General features: G+C 34.8%; 1 pseudogene; it reads right to left on the reverse strand.

The window, feature by feature from the left end:
* Nucleotides 1-4411: 4411 nt before the first annotated feature.
* On the reverse strand, nucleotides 4412-5095 carry LOC149242895 (chaperone protein dnaJ 10 pseudogene; annotated as a pseudogene).
* Nucleotides 5096-6820: the final 1725 nt, after the last annotated feature.

Here is a 6820-nt window from a genome sequence, read left to right on the forward strand (position 1 = left end):
CTCTCTTGTGCCTTTGTTCAAGTTGACTTGACAAGATATCTTCCTGCTTCTTTGCTTTATTCAATTGATTTATCATGGATATGATTTTTTCATAATGCTTCCTTTTTCTTTGATTGAGTTTCTTCTTAAGCTTGGCGAGCTCTTCATCCCTTTCTTGTACTTGAAGTTTGATGAGGTCAACCTTCTCATTTTCAACTTCTATGATGGGTTCAGAATTTCCTTCTTGACTAATGGTCATGGTCAATGCTCCCTTTGCATGAAGGTCATGAAGTTTGTCCCATATATCCTTTGCTGATGAATATTTTCCTAGATTCTTCTTTACAGAATCAGGCAGTCCATCCAAGATTGTCTTTGTTGCTTTTGCATTGTACTCCTTGGATTCTTTATCCATCCTACTATCATCAATCACTGATTCCCAAATTTCAATTCCTTCAGACTTTAAGAAAGTCCTCATTTTTATTTCCCATATATCAAAGTTCCCATTGAACCTTGGAGCCTCAAATAGAATGCTTTCAAATAGATTGTCTTCTATTTTAATAGTAGAGGGAGACACATCCTTAGGAGGATTGAGGACTTTCTTCTTTGACCTTGCCATTCTTAACTATGCTTCAAATATTGGACTGTGTATTTAAAAACATTGACTGTTTCTTCAACAACAACACAGAAAATTACTCTGAGAAATACCTTGAATTCTTTTGCCTGCTGGAGAAGTTGTTGCAGCAAACAAAAAAAAAACTCCTTCCTTCAGCTTCTTTGTCCCCTTCAAAGAGGCTGGATCTGCTCTGATACCATGTTGGAAATTTCTGGTAATTTCAAACACAAATTAACTGAATACAGAGCAATACTCTATTTTTCTCCTCATGATCTTTTGCACAGGGAAACCAAATAAAATTTCTCAGAACATAGATTTTTCACACCCATAAAACCTTTATATTCATTAATAAAAAAACCTGATACATATTTCAAGGATTCACCAAAACTTTTACCAAAAACTAAATACTCTGCCTCTTTCACAAATGATTTTTACACTGCTGTGTAAAATCTTCATTCACATTTACCGCTGTAAAAAGAGCTTTTACTTTTACAACTGTAAAAAGAATTATTACATATGTTGTAAAAATTTCTTACATTTCATTTCAATCTCAAAAGTAAAAACTCACACAGTCATTCTTCATTCGCTCTTGGTTCCCTTCGTTTGAGAAACCAACAATCATTACATTTCAAACCCTGCTATGCCTTATATGCCTTACATCACACAATAGTTAACTCATAACAAAAAAATTGCATATACATATGCGTTCCCTTTTATTTTATTTTTTACAAATTTTCGACCTTGCACTGCTATACAAACCTCTGGTTCTTCATTCTCGCTGCTGCAAACCCCAGTTTCTTGTCCTCCCGTGTGCAATAATTTGGTTCTTCATTCCTCGATGCTGCAAACCTCTTCATTCCTCGCTGTTGCAAACCCCAGTTTCTTCTCCTCCCGTGTGCAATAATAATCCAAGGTTAACGCTTCAACAAAACTATACCGCATACATTCCCTTTTTTTAATGTGTTAACAAAAAGGTTAACGCTCCAACAACACTATACCGCATACATTCCCTTTTTTTAATGTGTTAACAAAAAAATATATTATATTACATGCCGTAAAAACTTCAAATACTTTAGTTAAGATTATGTCAAATCATTAAATGCATTAAATGAAACGGGCGGTAAAATTAAAAATAACGTTCTGGCAGGTTGGAACAGATCCATGTGCGTTCACTTGATCGGATGCATTTAGCATCCTTCAGCGACACAACTCAATCGAAGTTTAATGTCCTGGAGATGGCCAGTTTTGGGTTAGTACGCAGGACGCGTGGCAGGAGTTGATTGTGTCGCCCTCTAAGAGAAACCACATTGCGCGAAAGGTGGTGCGATAACGATGAGCGGTTTTCCGGAATGGTTTCGGTTGCTGTTTAATGCTGCTGCACCCCAGGTTGAAATTAATATTTCAACAAATAATTCTCCTTTCCACTGGACTGGTGTTTGATATCTTCTAGTAATTGCAGTAGTGAAAAGCGCCCGTTGCTGCTGTGACTTGGGATTTTACGAAGTGACCTTTGCTTCTAAACCCAAATATATGGCCGCCTTTCCAAGTTTCTTTGGCCGCTTCTTTCCAAGTTACTTCCATAACCTGCTCCGCCCAGGAATTGAACCTCCGATTTAGCTTATTGCAATAAACCCTACCTTGTCACCTTGTACGTACCGATTAAGACGATCTTTTAAGGTCTGTGCAAGCTTTTTCTTTTTTTCTTTTTGTACAATGGTCATAGTTGAAGAGAGAACCAACTATACCAAAAGGAAAGGATGAGGATGAGTTTAGAAAAAGCTTGGTTAGGTATTGTAACAAGTTAAGGAGTAATTTGTTATTGCACAGGTTTGAATGCAATTTACAAGTGGACAAGTTAAAGTTTGCAAATAAACTATTTATAGTCAGACATTATTGATAGTCATGACATGGCTTCAGGTAGAAGTCATAGGTAAATGTCATAGTAGAAGTCATAATATAAAAGAATAAGATGCCAAAGTAAATGACATAAAGAGAAGCATGATTCAATAAGAATTTGACGGAGAAGTTGCTGAGGTAAAAGTTCACTTGAATGTACTAATGTTACAGGAAGGTAAAGAAGACCAAATGTTTAATGGATTATGTGGAAGAAAGTAAACTGGCATAGGTTGGAAATGAAGTTGGAGCTTAGGTTGGATGCTTAATTGAAGGCTGAAGAGCTCACAACAGCAGAGATGGAAGAAGTTGCTGAGGTAAAAGTACACCTGAATGTACTAATGTTACAGGAAGGTAAAGAAGACCAAATGTTTAATGGATTATGTGGAAGAGAGTAAAATGGCATAGGTTGGAAATGAAGTTGGAGCATAGGTTGGATGCTTAATTGAAGGCTGAAGAGCTCACAACAGCAGAGATGGAAGTTCACTTTTGCGAACTTAAACAAGGACCAATCCTTCGTGAAGATGAAGATGAAAAAGTTGAGATCCAAAGATTTTGTGATTTTAAAACTAATGAGCTGTTTGTGAATACAAGTCATGTCGGTGTAAATGATGGAGAGGTTCCTCCTTAAACAATACCGAGGAAATTCCCATCGATACCTTGTGAATGAAATTCCTATTAAAAAAAAAAATATATCCACGGAAAGGAGAATGAGAGACTTATTGCAAGCCTCATGAAGTTTGGGGAAGTTTAAATTAGCATGGTGATTTGATGTCTAAAACATCAAACAAGGCCACACAAGGCCACACAGCCTTGTGATTTTAAGTATGACATTTTTTTTTATATAGTTGCACTTTTTTTTGTTGAAGATTGACCACCAACGTAACCCCTTAGATCACTCACAGATTTTATTTTCCCCATGCTTTTAAATCTCAAATTAATAATTCGCATTTCCTCTTGACAATTGTGCCTTCCATGTGATTTGATTTCTTCGAGAATTCATTTTCGTTGATTGGTGGGTCGATACTCTTGCATCAGACTTAAATATGATGAGACTGGAACTTGGACTAATTGATTATCCATAGACAGCTATAAATTTGTACACCTGAATTCCGACTTCTGATCTAAGCAATGTGATAAAATTTCGATGCAAAGAAAGCGCATACTAAATATAAAAAAATTTGAAGTAAAGAACAATTAGTTAAAAAGATGCAAGGATTTGTTTTCTTGAGTTAATTGCAAGAACATATACCATAGATTCACGTCACCTTATTCAAGCATTTGACCAAATTTCAATTTACAAAACCCTCATAAAGAGCTAAATACCATGGACAAACGTGTTGAATTTATTGGAAAGTGGGAGAAAAAAAAGATGCGAATATTTTTCATAACCTCATATATGCCATTCAATTCCACCAGCTGAAGGAGGAGATCTCTGAGTTCCTTCACATTTTTCTTCATGTGAAAATTTGAGTAACGGAGATAAAGATTTAATGAAAATGTGTGAAAATGTTTCTGCATAACTTCAGATATGTCTTTCAACAAAAATCAAATAAATTATAACAGTGCATCAAAATCGGACCATCCTTTTGCAACCTTGTTTATAAAAATGAACATTGAATATGATAAATTGTGATTCATAAAATCCTTATTCTGTATACATCAGCAATCTACTTTGCCTCTACCAAATACCCAAAATTAAAATCATCTGATTGGCTGGAAAATCCTTTCTTGCAACACCGTTCGAAAACGGCAAAACGGTTTCCAGTGACCGACGGAACCACGATCCAATTCCACAGCGCTCACAGAAAAATGTAGTCGTGCCGCCATGATTCTTGGCGATGTATCTGGAGAGCTTGCATCATTTCTGAATTCCTCCTTCCTAAATCTACTAGAAGTGTCTTTTTCTGGAATTCAATCTTAATTTTATAGTTTTGCGGTTTGGAAAATCTTTCCCAGAATCTTTAAACCTTTCGCGCGAGCTCGAAGATCTTCTTTCTTTGCACTCTTATCTTGCAATACCATGTGGCACGCATGTGAGAGGGTCTCTTCAATGTCAGGCACATTTACTTTCCAAAGTGAGTGGACAATCAATTCTTTGTTGGACTGTAAAAATGCTTCCAACTCAGCTTCACTACAATTCTCCTCTGTACAGCGCTGCTCTTTGATATCTTCTAGTAACTGCAACAGTGCAAAAGCACCTGTTCCCGCTGTAACTAGAGATTTTTGAAAATGCCCTATGTTTCTGAACCATTCGACTATATATGACAAACCCAAATATAAGGCTCCGTTCTTTCCAAGTTCCTTCGCCGCTTCTCTTTCATAGATGTAACCAATTGTCTGCAGAGTATTGCTTCCATTAGTTGCGCCAACAAGCAATTGAACCTCCGATTTAGCTTCTTGTATAAACCCTTCCTTGTCACCTTGTACGTACCGATAAAGACGATCTTTCAAAATGTCTGCAATCTTTTCTTCTCTTTCCTCTTGTACTTTCCTGTTATCTGTCTGCTTACCTAGTTCAGTAAGCATCTGGAAAGAAGCCATAGAAGTAATTGCGAGGTGGCCTATATACTCTTCTAAAATGTCGTAGTAAGTGGTTTCCATAGCCATTTCTAAAAGTCTGCAGCAGAATACAGAGTTCCTCCACGGGATCTGTTTGATCAGAATGCTATCAATGTGTGTAGTAGGGCAGTCGTTAGTTTATATGAAACCCAATGATCTGTTTATATTCATTTCATGGCATGGAAATTAAGTGTTCAAAAAGGTTGGTATTAGATAATTTTGAACTATTCACTCTATGGTTTATATTAATTAGTGGTTAGTAACTTTTTATTATTATTATTTTTTTTCTATATATTATATATGTTGTTAAGAAGTCTGGCTCCACATTTTCATTTTCTTATTTTAAAAACTACGTTAACGCTTTTTGGAATTGTTTATCGACAGTATCATTACAAAATGCTCACATATCTTGATTGCGGTTATTAACTTCCGATGGTGAAGAATGATGTCGATTGAAAAAGATGAAAAGTAATATTAATTCGATTTTTATTAATTGCTATTAATAATATATTTTAATAAGTTTTTTGCATTTTTATAAAGGATTAAAAAATATATTAAATATAGCTAACTAAATAATATTTTATTAATTTTTTTTAACTTTCAATTTTACTAATTTATGCAAAAATTTATCAAATTAATCAGTGTACAACTTGTGAGAATAGTATAAATAAATAATTTTTTGATATATGATAATTGTATAGCAAGGTTATGTGATAACATGTTTTATTTTTATTGATTTACTATAATTCTAATTCCATTAAATATTTTGAAATTATAAGAGTTTTTTTATGCATTTTCACCCCAAGAAAAAAATATAATTTAATTCAATTTAAAACTTAGGAACAAAATTACATTATATACATGTATGTAAGTATTCAATCATGAAAGTTTATTGATGCACAATAAGAAAAATAAATTATAAAAATTACATAATTTTGAAGGTAAGTGTCATAAAAGTCACTTAGCTTCTTATTTTTGCGTTTCTTCTTCTTTACCTTTTGCTAAATAATTTGATTGGGAGTGGCTATTACTATTGCTCATCGAGTAACATCTACTTTTGTGGGAATATCCTTATGTGAATTTGAAATTTCATCTACATGAGATCTATTTATGGCTCCCAATTCCTTTTTAATGGGTGTTTTCACTTTTTGTTGCTATGGTACTATGATCTTTGTTGATTTGGTACCCTTCTAGCTAAGATCCATGACTCCTGAGTGATCCCCCATTCTGCCATTTGATTGGCTACTAGGTTAAGTCTTCGCTTCTGCATTTGGAGTATTTTTCTTGGGCTCTTCTTTTTTGTCTTCTGAAGAGTCACGAAACTAACATACCCTTGGCATGTGGACCTACCTCTTTTTCTTTTTTGGGGCCTTTTCTGCTTTAGGATAGGTATTCGGGAAATGTCATGTTTGAAAGAAAGTTCAACATCTGAATGCCATTTTTCCACTGGAAGTTTTCATGTTTGATAAGAAAATGATTAAGAAGAACTTTGCTAAGGTCAATCTGTAAACATATCCTGGCAAACATGAAGCTACCTTTTGATGTTCTATCTCGATCCATGTTTTTGTATTTTCCCATAGTATTTCCAATATCCTTCAAGACCCAATGATGCTAGAAAGGAAGGGGGAGGTTTGGGAACCTCACAAAAACTGGCATTATTGTTACTACCATGCATGTACCATCAAACTCTAGGAACCATGGTGTAACAAAAAGAATAGCTCTACCCCAAAACCATGACCCTTCATTTAGAACTCTTTATATATCTTGTTGTGT

Source organism: Pinus tabuliformis, chromosome 8 (assembly GCF_031772625.1).
Source record: "Pinus tabuliformis cultivar Carrire ecotype Pingquan chromosome 8, CPIR1, whole genome shotgun sequence".
In the NCBI taxonomy this organism is placed as follows: Eukaryota; Viridiplantae; Streptophyta; class Pinopsida; order Pinales; family Pinaceae; genus Pinus; species Pinus tabuliformis.